The sequence below is a fragment of the Larus michahellis genome, chromosome 21 (assembly GCF_964199755.1).
Source record: "Larus michahellis chromosome 21, bLarMic1.1, whole genome shotgun sequence".
In the NCBI taxonomy this organism is placed as follows: Eukaryota; Metazoa; Chordata; class Aves; order Charadriiformes; family Laridae; genus Larus; species Larus michahellis.
The window spans coordinates 6,067,209-6,082,787 of record NC_133916.1 but is presented as its reverse complement, the minus strand read 5'-3'; positions in this window follow the sequence as shown (position 1 = coordinate 6,082,787).

Here is a 15,579-nt window from a genome sequence, read left to right as displayed (position 1 = left end):
GACATCAACGGGGTGAGAAGTAGCTAATTAATTTAGACATCTCCCAGAAGAGAGATCTTGTATCTGCTCCACTATGTAGAGATGTTTGTGCAGACAAGTGTATATAAAATAACGTGAAAGTGTAGTAACACAATATAAAATAGATGCACGGCATAATACAACATGAATGTGTCTATAGCTATTTATCTCAAGAGTATACCCCAGGGTTCATGTTAAACTTAAAATTACAAATATCAATGCCAAAACAAAGGATTTGGGTTTTGTTCAAAATAATACTTACGAAAATGGAAACCACTCAGGCTTTATTGTCACTTCATAATTAACTTCAGTGAAGGAATCTAATTACAAATGTTCAATGCTGCCCTATGGCAAAATGTCTAAGGAAAGGGAAGGAGGGCGGCCAGGCTTAAACAACTCAGGTAAAAATTAACTCCATGGTAATATTTGATAACTAAGAATGTCTCTATCAGCTTGTCTGGATGTTAATGAATTGGGCTGCTCTTTTCACATTTGATTACTGGAGTTTTATGGCTGCAATTTCGCCCTTATTGCTCCTGGAAATAGGCCTGTCTATGGCCTGAGCACCAGGAATAACGTTTGGGGGTTTATGAATAGATCCGGTTCTTTCCCTAGTTAAAATGCTCTTTTTTTTTTTTTTTTTTTTCTTTTTTTTTTTTTGGTCCAGACTTACTTCAAGGCAAATCTTGGAGCTCCATAACTGGGTGCCCATGGGGCTGGGCATGTGTCCTCCCTCTGTGCTTACAGCCCCTCTCACAGCGCCCCTGCTTCGGAGCGGGCTGGCAAGGGAGCGGGAGGCTCCCTTAGCAGGGGGAAATACAAGGCACGGGGGGGTCCTTTGTAGCGCATTTAAAACGAAATCATTGAGAGCTCCTTTTCCACGGCTGCCCAGCCCTCTCCGAGAGCTGTGGGGATGTGCTGTGCTCCTCGCGATGGCGGGCACCCCCTCGTCCGCTGGTGCGCAACGCCGGTCCCCAGCGGCGTCACCCCCTCGGGGTGGGAACGGGGGTTGCTCTGGGGCTGCAGACCCCCCCCACAGGTCCCCCCACCTCCCCGGCACCTTCCAAGGGCGGCGGGCGGCCAGCTCCTGGCTAAAGCCGAGCCCAGAACTGGAGCTCCAGCTCCACAGACATAAAAGCTGGAAATACCACGGCCTCCTGGTGTTTCAAAGCAATAAATAACCTCCATTTACTCCTGCAGTGGAGGGAATTATTCTCCCCTGTGGTTCACTCCCAGCCCTGCCGCTGCCTTGCCGTGTGAGCAACCTGCCTCCTTCCCCTCTGAAAAAGAGAACGGAGCTGCTTCCCACCCCTCGCGCGGGTGTGGGGAGATTTAATTACATTTTTGAGAGCCTCAGATGAAAGGCACTGTAGAAGCACCGAGGAGTAATCCATTCATTAGCCGGGTTCCCGCTGGGTGCCAGGGCTGGCTCCGGACACACACCCTCAGTGCAGGACCCGCCGGGATGCGGGCAGGGATGCAGGATGCAGGCAGGGATGCAGGTGGGGATGTGGGCAGGGGTGCAGGATGCAAGCAGGGATGCGGGATGCGGGCAGGGATGCGGGCAGGGATGCAGGATGCGGGCAGGGATGCAAGCAGAGATGCAGGATGCGGGCAGGGATGCAGGATGCAGGCAGGGATGCGGGATGCAAGCAGAGATGCGGGCAGGGATGCAGGGTGCAGGCAGGGATGCAGGATGCAAGCAGAGATGCAGGATGCAGGCAGGGATGCGGGCAGGGATGCAGGATGCGGGCAGGGATGCAGGATGCTGCCTGGCTCCGCACAGCCGACATTGTCATTCTGCTCCAGCCGCTGCTGGCTGCCCGGAGAGGAGAAAGCATTTTCTCTTTTGTTAGCACTCAATTAGGCTGAGCTTTGAGGAGAAGATATAAATGCTTAAAAGTTCTTTTTTTTTTTTTGCCATGTTCGGCTGTCACAAAGGGAAGTGTTGGGATCATCTCGGGGGGGAGAGTTGCTCTTGCACAAGTTTTTAAGCATTCTTTTGACGTTCATTTGATTTTTTCAGCGGGAACCTGCAATCTCTCTGAGCTCCCCACAAAGGCATTGCCTCAGGCCGTACAGGAGTTTATAGACTGGGTCACAGACTTCATGAATATTTTATATGTGCTCAAATAACATCTTAGCCTTTGACAAGCACGGGTCAGAGTGCCAGCCCCCTGCCCGGGAGGGAAGTGGCTCACGGCTAGTGACACAGAACAAATACACCAAACAAATAGATCAAGCCCCAGAAATGCTCAAATCCACTTTGGAAGAGAACTCAAAGGATTGCTCTGTGCCTGCTCTGGCCTTTTTGCCTACACAGGTAGGAGCAGGGGGACGGCCTGGTGCTTCCAGGATTGTAAACTCTGCTGGACCAGGCTGGCAGCCAGCAGCTCCTAAGGTGCTAATGGGTGGGATTCACCTCTCCTGCTACAGGCAGATAAAAGAGATCAATGCCTCTAGAAGATGTCACCCCATCTGAGCAAATCACCCTCTGGAGATGCTGTAATTCCCTGTCTGGCACAGGAGAGGGATATTCCTCCTGCCGGAGCAGCAGCCAGAGCCGGTGCTGCCAGGGCTGGGCGCACACTGGCATGGCGAGGCTGTAGGAAGTGCGTCCACAGTGGTCTCTGCGCCATACTAATTGTAGGTCTCAAACAAATACCTCATTTACACACAGGCTAATAAATTGACTGCCTTCTGACAGAGAGCTGTGAAGCGGGGAGCTCTGCGGGGAGCCCGCTCCCAAGGACGCACCTCTGAAACAAGGCGGAATCTCCTCCATTTGCAGAGGAGCAGCGAGGTGGGCTGGAGGATTAGCAGGTTGGTAATGGGTACGGGTTGAGTAATAATCTGTGGAGTGATTAATATGGATATGATTTTTGGATTAATAAGGATGCAGCAGAGCTGTCTGCTCAGGAAAGATGTTTGCACTCACCAGTTCGAATGCAGTGACCGTTACCTTAATGCTGCGATTAAATCCACATTTAAGACACCTCATTAAATTAGAGTGTAAGAGTGAATTCTTATAACCCGCAGCAAGAAAGGTATCCAGGCCTGGTGGGTGAACAGTGCAAGAAAATCCCTGGAGAGCCTCTGGGAAAGTGTCCGAGAGCTGCCGCGGGCAGCGCTGCACCCAGGCACCACTCGCAGCCTTTTTGCCGCCGTCTCCTTCATCCGCTCTTTGGAGCTGCCGCCCTCTGGCACCGCTCCTGCCCGCGGGCACCAGCCACTGCTCTGCAGCTGCGTCATCTTCAGTGAACTCTGTTCAGCTGCAGGATGAATCTCAAGCCAAAGCCTCTGCTGCACACCTCAGGCGTGGGGTGCCGGAGAGGATCTGAAGTGGATTGAGTTTTCCCGTCTCTGCTGAGCCCTGGAAACGCGGGTGTCCTTCTCACTTCAAAAACCAGGTTAAACGCGCAGACGGATCCCTGACCTGTCTGCAAAGCACTGACCTAGAAGGCAAGGAGACTTTCAACTGCCTTATTACCTACCCTGCGGCTCGGAGCTACAGATCATGTCCCCCTCAATTGCCTTTCATTGCTGTCAGGATGAAAGCCGTCTTTGGCAGAGGGGATTTGAGAACCAAGGGACTGCAAATCCTTTCCTGCCTCCGCTGCCCTCACTCCAGCGCAGACAAGCGCTGCTGGGCGCAGAGGGGACCCCGGCCCTGCCACCCCTCACACGTGTGGGCACACGCGCGCGTGCCCCCTGCGTGTTCGTAAAACAATCTTTTTAATTTTCTGCTTGGCTTGGCAAATCACAGCTGCTCCTTCCCCAGAGCTCCTGAGCACAATTTGCACAGGTTCCCATTTGCATACAGTAGGATTTTTAATTTCTTTCTCGCCGCGTGTTTCACGAATAACCCATCTGAAATACTGCAGATGGCTGGGACAGGGAGCGGGGTGTGGGATACTGGGGGGGGACTGGAGCCGAGCCCACAACACGGATAACACAGGTTTCGCCTGATGGCGGGGCCCAGCTTTGCTGTGGCCACCCTGTGGCGGAGGGTTACGCGAGGGTTTGCTCGCCGCTTATTTTTGCTTTAACTCTGGCTTTGCGTTTACCAAGCCTGAGCCAAGGTGCTTGAGTATTAATTGATTCCTGCAGCTGAGCGAGGCTCATTAAACAGCGGCTTTGGGGTGCGAGTGGCAGCTCAGAGAGGCAGCAACGAGCAGGACGAGAGGTTCGGGACCAAAACTTCTCCCCTCCTGCATCTGTTGTCGCAATTACACCCCCAAACCCACGGCACCGGCCACCAAGCGCACACACACACGGGCACAAGAGCCTGATTAAAACAAATGGCCCTCCCCAGCGCCCCCCATTCAGGGCAATGAGAGGGGTTTCTCCGCCAGCAACACCCTGCAGCTGGGTCAATCGCCGCCGTTCGGGAGGGCGCTGCCCCGCCGCGTCCCCCGCGCATCTCCCCGGCGGAGGCGGGGGAACCGTCTCCGGCAGCGCAACCCCCGGGGTCCCTCCCCCCGGGGCAGCGGGCAGGGTAATTAGCATCCTGTAGTGATTAATACAGTACGATTGGTGCACATGGTGTAATTACGGGGATAATTTACGCAGGCAGTTGATGAGGGCGGGGCTCGCTTGCTGCCGGTGCCGGGTTCCCAGGGCAGGGCTCCGCCGCCCCCCGGCGTTCCCCGTCCCCCGGCGTTCCCCCCCGCGGGAGGAGGAAGGAGGGGGGGCACTGGATTGTTCCCGGGAGGAAAAGGGCGAGGCGAGGTGGGCGCAGGGGGGGCGGGAGAGGTGCGGGGCTGCCGGGGGGGGGGGTGATGCTCCAGCTCCCGGCGCTCTGGCTGCCATCTAGTGGCTTTTCCAGCTTTTTGGTTTTTTCCCCCCTGGATTCAGGGCTTCCGGAGCAGTTTGCGAATCCCTTCCCAGACAGGGCAGAAGTGAAGCGCTGGCCAAGTTTTGGAGGGCTCAGAGGGACATGAGGTAACAGCACATCGCACGGGATTGGCACCGGGTGGGGACTGAAGTCGGACCTTTGTTTTTTTCTGTGCCTCGGCTGCTTCAGCTTGTCACTGTTCAGGCCTTGAATGTGTTTCTGACCCCGTGCGCACAGACAATGAAATGCAACCCTTTCTCGCCAGTTAAGAAGTGATGAATTCAAGAACAAAGGGTCCTGACTAATTATCTGAGACGTCCTGTCTTTGCAGGGCAGTTGTGATCTAGCGGCTTATTTGTAGCTGTGTAGCAGGGCAAATGGTAAACAACAACAACAAAAAAATCCCAGTCTATATGTAGAGGCAGTGGGTTGTAAATGGACTGGCTTTAAAGTATCTGAAAAGGTTCTCCTGTTTGTAACGCCATGCTGGGGGCTGGGACGTAGCACTCCCTTTTTCTGCTCCTGAGCTTTAGGGTTATTGTCTTGTTTGCAAAAGAAATGCAAAAAGAAGTGAGAATTTACAAACTCGGTGCCCAGTTTAGAGGTCCTGTGGTGTGGTCCTTACCCCAAAGTGCTCTAGAGGCTTTGGATCGGTGCTTTCAGTTGCCCGGAAGCTACGCACCTTGCAGCATCGGGAGCTGGGCAGAGCTGGCGAGGGGCATCCCCTGGTACCAATATTTGGGTGCTGAGAGAGGGGACCCCGCTCCAGATGTGCCGGGACCCTCTCTGGCCACAGCACTATGGCCATGGCTCTGCGAGGACCGGCTGCAGAAATGAGCCTTGTTAAACGAGTGGGATAAAGTGTGTTTCGGTAAAAAAAAAAAAAAAGCTCTCCGTGGGCCGGTCTGCGCGCACGTGAGCACAGGCATCATTCAGCCCATCACCGCCCTGGCGATGGCTGCTCTTCTCTAGTGAGTGATTTGAGTTTGAAATAGCTTGAATTCCCTGAAGGGAATTCGACGTGCCGTATAAATGTACAAGAATCTCATTCCCAGGCTGGCTTTGCGGTGTTGTTAGCGGAGGCTCTGGAAGGCGCAGACATCAGAGTAAATGTGACCCTCTTAAAGACGGCTGATGTTGCAAAGGTCAAAAAAAGTGATTGACAGGGAGAAAAGTACATGCTAATATTTCTCCAAGAGGAGAAAGAATTACATATAATGGGTGTAATATTCAAAAAGAGCTAGCGCATATGGTGAGTGATGCCAGCATTTTAATGGCACTTAAGCCTTAAATTTCCCCTTGATAAAAGTTATGTCACTCTTACACAGTGCATCACGCTGACATGCTTTATGGGCAAAGTGTCACGCACATGTACCCGAAGGAGAGCAGCAGTGCCAGCGTAAACAGCAGTGCCGCGGGAGCAGCGGGCGGGTGGCAACCAGCTCCCCACTCGGGGCTTGCGGCTCCCGCCGGTGGAAGCCCCTCCTGCTGCTTGGGGTACGGCCGTTGCGGCGGGTTCCTCCGGAGAGGTGTGCGGCTGTGCTCCTCGCTCCTCTGGGCAGACGGATTGTGCAGGTTTTTTGTTGTCCTGCAATCAAGAAAAAACAAGTCGCCCTTTCTGCTCTGCCTTAGGCGCTCAGCAGCTGGTTTTGATCACTAGCAACAGCATCACACCCTCAGTTTGGACATGCCCAAGGGTGGGACCCTTGTAAATCCCGAGCTCGCCTTTTGTCCAAGCTCAGAATTTTTGTCTCAAAGCTCTGTATTGCGAAATGAGGAACAAGGGCTGCGACAAATCCAGTGCTTTAGGCAGAAAAGGGCCTGGGATGGAGGGCTGAGGATGCAGCGACATGATGGAGCACCCGCCCCGGCAGGTGCTTTCTATGTCTGAGCAGCAGAGATGGAGCACCAGAAACCTTCCTGATTTATTGGTCTCTAAACTGGGTGCAAAAAAAAAAAAAAATAATCAGGGTAGTAATCAAAGTGATAAACTTTACGCTTCTCTATCAGAATGAAATAATTGTTCTGCCTGAGCATCATTATCCTGCCATTTTTCTGCTCCCATGTCACTTACTGAAAATAAAGGCTCACTTCTTCCATTATAATGAGCTACAGTTTCAATAATTCACAAGGATTTTTACTGGGCTTTATTTTTTAATCTTAATCACAAGGTTATAAAATTTGTGCCACTCTTCTATGTGCTACTGAAGTATCGGCAGAAGGAGAAGGCAAGCACAGATTCGCTGCAGTTCGTTTAATGGGATTTTTCCCGTGCTATACTGGAACCTATTGTTGTTATTTCTCCCAGTAGCTACTATTGGGGGAAGGCTAAGATTGGGAGGACAATGTGGACCAGGCTCAGGATGGAATTTGGGGCCCAAAGATCCCATCCAGGCTGTTGATTTAGAGACATTTCCTATTCCCGACTGCTTTGTTACCTGGAGAAGTTTCTAAGCAGTGTAATCCTTGCACAACTATTCTAGGCTAAAGAAGTGCTATTTTATTCCTCTCCCTCTTCTATTGTTTCTTACTGGTTTTGATGTATGATACTTCCATATGTGCTCTGTACATACATATTTAATTTTTCATATACGAAGTTCTGTCTGTCTTCAGGAAAAGGATATGGGATTTTTGAGTCATCAATCTGGTGTATCTTGAATTATGGTGCTATTTCTGAAAGCTTTCTTCATATATATATGAAGTGATTATTTGACAGAATGGCATTCAATATTGTCGGAATAATTATTATGCTCGTTTAATACATCAATTTAAGCTGTTATCGTGGGTTCTTTGAAATGCTGGATAATTACATAAATAATTATGAAACATTCTATCAATGCATCTTAGTGCAAAGTATTGCTGCTGATCTCTTATAAACCCAGAACTGAAAATCGCATTTGTGAAAGGAAGAGGGAATCCACGGCACCGTGCTGAACAGGCTGTTTCCCTCGTGCCCATACCTGAACACCAGGCCATCCAAGCACCAGGTCAAGAAATAAACGGTCCCCACTTCTCTTGCTTCCCTTCCCTCGCCTTTCAGTTTCTCGGTTGCCGCTGCCTGGGCCCACGGAGAAGAGCTGGATGAGGCTCCTCCACCTCCAGGCTGCTCAAAACTTCTTTTCAGCTGCAGAGAACCGATAATCTGGTTGATCTGATACTTTTCTCTGAAGTTGGGCATTAGGATGATGATTCAGAGCAGCACACCAAAACCTTGTCCGCAGTGTAGGCACCTCTGTGTCCTGGTGATGGCCGGGGGGCAGGAAGGTGAGGGGCTGTGGCAGGTGGTCCCCATCCTCGGGCTGTGAGCTCCGGCGGCTCCTCCACGTCCTCATCCTGCCCCGATGCCACGGCGCATCCTTAAAACCATGGGATCACCTGGTTGGTTCCGAGGCTCCTGTTCAAATGAGCTCCCTCAACCCAACCCGGTGTCTTGTATCCGGCGTGTGCCGCGGGTGGGTGCTGCTTTCCGTAACCGGGAATCTCACGACTGATAAAGCCGCACTTGGCCCTTCCCTCTCCGGGGCTGCGGCTGCCGCTGCTGCCTGGCGGGTTTCGCGCAGCGCCTGGGAATGCAACAGCTCTATTGATCTTTACTCTTCTGGAGGTTTATTAACACATTATTAATTAGCGCATGAGGCCAAGGGGAGGTTTGTTAGCACCTTCATCTGGAATTTCCAAACTTGTCATCACTCTCCTCTATTTGCACTGGCACCTATGAAGTGGCTTTTTTTTTTTTCCCCTTCTTTTTAAGAAACAAACCTTGAATGTGTATGAATCTTGGTGTGAGCACTCAGTGAGAAGATAGGCCCTCTTGGTTTGGGAATGGTGGGGGAAGGACGCAGGAGTGGCACCTCTGCCTGTCCCCAGCCCAGGCGGAGGACAGACGGGAGGGGGCCCGTCGGATGCCAGAGCTGCCGCCCAGGGTGCCTCAAATCGGCACTTTGGGCGGATTTCATAAGAATATATCAGTGTTTCCAATCAGTGGGGTCCTTAAAGATTTGATTGGGAAGCATTTGAGTGAAGATCTAGGTTTGGACTGAAATTTTCCTTCCTTTGTTTAAACTTCTCGTTGTCGAGGGGAGGCGGGGGCACCCCCCTGGGCGGTGAGACCCCCCCCCCAGCATTGACCCCCTCCCGGTTTGGGTGGGAGCATCTGGCGCTGCCGGCTGAGCAGTCCATCACGGCTCGGCACGGCTGTCACCGGGAGACACGGTGGAACGAAAACAAAAGACGTGACAAATTTGTCCTTTTCTCTTTTATAATTAACCAAAATATCTCGTTGTGTAGCAAAGCATGGCTCCTAATTAACAGACAGGCGAGAGGCTATTTTTAAAATCCAGACCCCACAGTAATTATATTTGCAGCAGAGAATGATATTTCAGTCAAACGCGACAGACAGTGAGCCAAGCTCCCATGTGAGGCAATTAGTATTTCACACCTGCCAAGCAAATCAGCGGCGGGGAGAGGAGGGGATGGCATCGAGAAGGGGATGCTGCGCTGGCGGGGGGGGCACCGCTTGCAACGTAGACCGAGAATCCTTCACTTGGCTGTACAATGGCCAGTGAAGTAGCTACTGGCTACTGTTGAGGCTGACAAAGAATTGGCCAAAAGTCATCAGCAAAACAGCTCGTGTTAGGGAGAGGGCCTGCGGGAAGGCTGTGTGCCATCCCAGCCCGGCGGGGAAGGAAAACGAAGGGAAATAATCAGAAAAGCTGACAATAATGGCCCGTTTGGGAAGCAGACTCCGACACCAGGACAGTCAGCCCTCTCCCTTCCATCATAAAGTCATTTTTCTTTTCCTGGTCCCGGCGAGGCAGCGGGCGCTGGCGGACGCGTCGCCCTGTGCGTGTGTCTTCCAGCGCCTCTGGGCTCTGCCAGTCGCGCCGTCTGCTCGTAATGGATGTAACTGCACCTCTCCTGTGAGTTGTACATATTAGCGTGTTCATTTTCCCTGTTACGGAGACAAAAGCATGTATTTTCCTTCCCACTGTTTTTGCTGTTCAGGATTAATCTGCCCATTAATGGATAATCTGTCAGCATTTGGAGGCATTGAAGTTGGGAGGAGATTTACAGGCTTGTGATACCATCTGCTTTATTAGAATGGTTTGAAGACGGGACGTTCAATTTGTTCCGCAGGATTTGACGACAGATTATTCTCTGGATTCCAAAATAATTAAGAAGACCAAAAACCAGAGAGAATGGTGAGGAGGGGGATGGGCAGAGGGAGGGGAGGCAGCTCTCGACCTGTCCTCTGGGTAGGAAGCGCTGACTCACCTCGGCGGCAGAGCCTTTCTGCTCGGCTTCGTTCCTCTGCGTGGTAATAAAACGCCACCAGAAGCACGGCGGGGACATCACCGAGCCAGCAAGTCTCAGCCTGGAGAACAGCGCTGCCACAATTTGTCTCTGATGCCTTGGCAGTAATTATAAAGCTTTTTGTGTTTAACGAAGGAGCTGGTAGCGGGGAGGTGGTTGCGTGTTCCATGGCTTGTTCTGGAAGCCAGAGCAACGCGCTGGGGAAGGTACCTCGAACGCTGCGGCTCTGAAAGTTTCCCGTCCGAATTATGGAGGAATCTCGCTCAGGCAGGGGACTCTATTGACCTCCCGCCACCCTCCTAATGAGAAAAGATGATGGTGAAGCTCCGGGGGGAAAGAAAAGCAAACAAATCTTCTTTCTTCCATAAAAACAAACCAACAAACCTGTAACAATTAATCTGCAACCATCTAGGAGAGGTCCCGGGAGAGGGCTCGCGTTTCCAAAGCTCTCTCTGAAGCACTTCTTGTAAGTAATGGAACCTCAGCCTCCACGTATCGATCGTGTGCCCTCTGTCACCAAAGTGCTTTAGCTAAATGATGCGGCGTCACTTCTCATCACCGATGCTCTCCCCAAGATTACAAATGCTGCTGAGAGGGGCTGCGTCCCCCAGGGGTCGGAGGAAAAGTTCTCGGAGGTGGAAAAAACCAGTCGATTTGTAGCAGTCCTCATCTCGAACTTACTGTGCAGACTCCCTCGGGCCTCCCCCTGCCCCAGCCGAAGTCCTGGTGAGCGGCACTAACAGCCATGCCCGTTGTGATCCTCCTGCGTGGGGTGTCACGGGAAAACACAGCCCCTGTCACGCAGAGGCTGGGCACTGCTGGCCGCCTCCTGGGGCTGCCGTTTGCCCTTGGGCGCCCACGTATGCCCGTGTACCATCCTGCTCCCCTCCGTCCCCACTGCGGCATCTCCCCCAGTCCCGCTCCGCAGCATCCCCCAGGGCCTCCCTCGTTCCCCCCTTAGTAGACCCCCGGGTTCTGTCTGTATAAAATTAAGGTGCTCTTTGTTCATCATAATTGCCTGCGATCCTTGCAGAAAAGATTTTTCTGAAAGCACAAACTAGAAATATTCCCATTTCGGCGAGTTCTGCCCGTCACAAAACAGCTGACGGAGGCTGTTCGGCAGCGTGTCAGGACCTTCGGCAGCAGTAATTCCTGCGTGGTACCGCGGGGGGAAAAGTATGCATTTGATGGAACTAAGAAGAAAAATATCTGGAAGAAAAATGTAATTGGAGAAACCACCACAGCGTTTATTAATCGCGGGCGAAGGGGAGCGGTGAGAGGATGGCTGTGCCTCAGCCCGTGCCCGCTCTGATGGACGGGGAGGTGCCGTCCTGGGCATGGAGAAGACAAAGGTGCCGTGCCTGGAACGCTCCGCTCCGGCCTGAAATCCTTCCTGCAGCTCAGGGAAAAACCAGAGTCGTTAACTCTCTGTTACTGTGGGAAGTATATTCATCTTGGTCATTTCTAATGCATCTCTTATTATCTCATACATAGATTTATTCCCCCCACCCACCCCAGATCATCATAATACTGAGAATATAGGTTTGGGATTATGTCCATAATTTGGATGTCGGTTTTATGCCGCTTCTTTAGTTGGACTTTATCAATAGCATTATATGAGATACACTATAATCTGTACGGTGAAATAGGACTGTAATTTTAAACGCTAATGCTCTTGGATGTTTATATTTTAATGCAACTGTCCTGTAATACCCCCCTCCTTCACGGCAAGAGCTAGGCTCGTACGATGCCCCTCGCTCCCCTTCCCAGGAGGTTTAACTGGATAGCATCTGATTGCATATGCGCTTTGATTTTCAGCAATACTGGAAGCTTTTTGTTCTATTATTCACTGTAGGTCTGTGTTGTCTGTGCTTATTATGTGCCATCAGAAGGTACCTGCGAGTCTGCAGCCTTCCCAGCCACTCCTATTGTACAAACACATCAATAAATAAGTGGTGTCTGAATTTAGCTGTGTGCTCAGAACTGTTAGCAGAGCCCTGTCATTTTTTCAGGTCATCTAGCGCTGAAGTTGAAATAGTTTTGCTGTTGCATCCTTCTCTTCAGGAGACAACCAAAGAAGTGGCTCTTAGATTTCTCTTTCATTTTATTTATCCCTCCAAGACCAAGGACACGACTTTAAAATCAAAACAAAAGGATACTTTGAGTGCGGGCCGTTAGATTTTCCAGTGCGGTGGGTCAGTAGCAGTTGGTAATGACTGAGGATGCTCCTGTCTGCGTATTTGAAGAAACCCTCCTTTGAAAAATGGAAAGACTCGTGCCTCTGGGACCTCATTTCCCAGGTAGAAACCAGCAGCACTTTATTATCAGCAATTGCCAGGGTGGAGATGAGAGCCCTTTCCAGTCCTTTTCCCCTGGTGCTATTAAAGATGCCTTTCGCTGCTGCCACTGATGAGTTTTACGTCTCATCTGATGCTTCAGTACCACCTGGCACTAACCTGATATTTACTCAGAGTAAAAGCCATTCCTTTATTTCCTAATTACAGTTTTGGTTTCTCTCTGAGAAATACCACCATAGTTTGTAGGCTGTACTTACTTTACATAAATAACAGCCGCAGAGGGGGTTCTCCTGGAAATAAAGGCAATGTAGACTTTCTTTTGGTTTTTTTTTCCATAATCTTGGTCAGTGTTGCTTGACCAATGACCTCTTGCAGCTACTGCCACCCGCGCTGCCCAGCTGTGGGGATGCCCCCCCACGACCCCCCGCTCTCGCCGGCCGGCTGCCCCACAGCGGGGCAGAGGCGATGCTCGGCGGGAGCCAGGCGTCTTGCTGGCGATCACCGGGCCCAGCACACTGTCTGTAAACTTGGAATAAACAAGGTAGCTCATTAGGTGGCTGTATTTAAAACGTATTCGCAAATACATCAAATTAAAAATGTAATAACAGCCAATAGGAAAAATATCTTCCCTGAAAGGGTTGTCAAGTGTTGGAAGAGGCTGCCCAGGGAAGTGGTGGAGTCGCCATCCCTGGAGGTGTTTAAAAGAGGTGGAGATGTGGCACTTTGGGACGTGGTTTCATGGTGGACTTGGCAGTGTTAGGTTTACCATTGGACTCCGTGATCTTAAAGGTCTTTTCCAACCTAAAGAAGTCTATGATTCTATAATTTCGTTACATTTAAGATGAACAGTATTGCAAATAGCGTTTATTTGGAATTAAAGTTGAAATTAAAGCATCTCGCCTATCTCCGGTGTGGTTCACGTGGTGCATCAACAAGAGGGACGCGCTGCGGTCCTGGTGATGGATGGAAGGCCCGAGCAATGAATCCAACTCGCTTGTTTATATGACATCCGTAAATGGGAGAAATAAATTGCAATCAGCAGGCTGCAGATCTGGATGGAGAAGCTAATCTTTGTACTAAATTACGAGACGTATGCTTTAATGATTTTTATTGGTGTTTTGTGGTGCTGCTGTTTATTATAGTTAAGTACTTTGGATGGTGCGGCAATGCAAAGCAGTCAATGAAATCAGCCAGGTTAATGAGACTCCGATACAGGCCGAAAGTAGTGACGGATAGGAACAGGAATATGACTAGTTCATCTCTGTCCTCTCCTCTTCCTTTTCTTGGGTTCTGCAGCTACTCGTCGCTCTTTGTACATTCAAATGTGCCTATTTCCAGAAAAACAAAAAGCAGATCTCGAGGATCTCTCATGGCTTCAGCGCACCACCAGCAGCCACCTACGGCCACGCTCCGGGTGCTCCACCGTGCCCAGGGCAGGCAGAATTGATAGGGGCATCCTATACGGGTGGTAATTAGCTTATTTGCTCTTTCCGAGGCAGTAGCGTGACTTTAGTGAGAGTTTGTCCTCTTGCACTGACAAAAGCACTATTTGAAAGGGTTATCAGCCAGGTTTCCGTGCTGTTGCTGGCTTTTCTTGTTCCCTGAAGCAAGCTGGAAGCTCCCGCGCCGCTGGCCCTTTCCCTGGCGATGCTTCGAGCTCTCCGACGTTGCTCTTTCTGTCCGGTGCGTGGTGAGGTATCAGCTCCATGGAGCTCCTTCTTTCCGCCACAGAGCCGGCAGGAATTACTTTCAAAGACAACAAAGGTTTTTAGGTAGCGCTGGGGCAGCCGGAGTGGTTTCCTGCCTGCGGAGCTCCATGTGCTGCTGTTTCCAGGTCCCACCAGCAGCTCCGGCCGAGCATCTTCTGCCTCTTTGCTCCTCCTGTGCTAGTCACTGTCTTCACTTTTAGCCTCGTCCCCCCCAGCTTCTCACAGCTTAGAAAGGCTCCAGCTTTTTGCAGGCTTCTGATTTTGCACATTCTCGCCTTGGTTTTCATGGCAATTCCTTCTGACTCATTCAACCTCTGGTGTTGCTGCGGAAAAGATGCATCTGGGGAGCAGTTTCATGGAAAAATGCTTAAGTGACTTGATTTACATTGTAGCCTGCCCCTTAAAACTAGATTAAAGACCTAGTAATATCCTACAAAGTGCTGAACAGACAGAAGGTAGTAAATGAGCATAGCCTTGATTAGATTTGAACCAACAATCTTGAAGTAAAAGTTTAAGGCATAAAACTGTTAAGCAGTCTATCTACCATATGCTTTGCTTGAATGTAGCCATGTGTATGCTTCGTATTTGCTTTATTATTTGAAGATATTGATTTTGGTGGAAGAATCATACTAAGCAATTTGTTTTAATATACCACTTCTATTAACAGCGTGTTATAGTTGCAACAACCATGCATCTTTTTTCTTAAAGATTTCCAAAAGCTTTTTAAAAATACTATATATGATCTATGGATCAAAAGTCTGATATTCTCGGGTTTTTTCAGCTGTCTCTCTCCCAGGAATGACTCTGCTGAGTGCAAATGAATAAGCAGTGGCTGCGCAAGGGGGTAATAAATAGCAAAGCGCCCGCTAAATGCAGTTGCAAGGATTATGAAAAGGCAAGGCTTTGCCTGAGTTAAAAAAAATAACTGTCTTTGGTCTTTAATTCTGAGAACTATGTTTAAGTAAGACTTAGAAAAAGATAAATAGTGGTGTAGAAAGGCAGCCTTCTTTCATAAATGGTCCACGCAGGGATGGGTCTTCAGGGGCGAGCGGCTCTTCCAGGGCTGGGAGAAGCCGATGGCTTCGGAGCAGCTCGGACGTAGGAACTGAGGCAGGAATCTCTCCAGAACAGCCTTCGCACAAAGGATGCCTCGATAGGACTCTCAGGATGTAGTTTCTGAAACACTAATAAAGGAAGCATTTCCTGCCCCGAGAGTTACCACATAAATATAATAACGTGCAAAACCAAACACAATAAAACAACTAGATGACAAGTTCTTAAGGAAATCGCGATAAGGCTGATAACATTAGGGAAGCTTTTGAGCTCTTTGCCCTTTCTTAGATGAATCACAATCAGGTTGTTCCTCGGGAGGCGTCTGCTCGGAGCAGAGAGCTTGGTCCTGCCT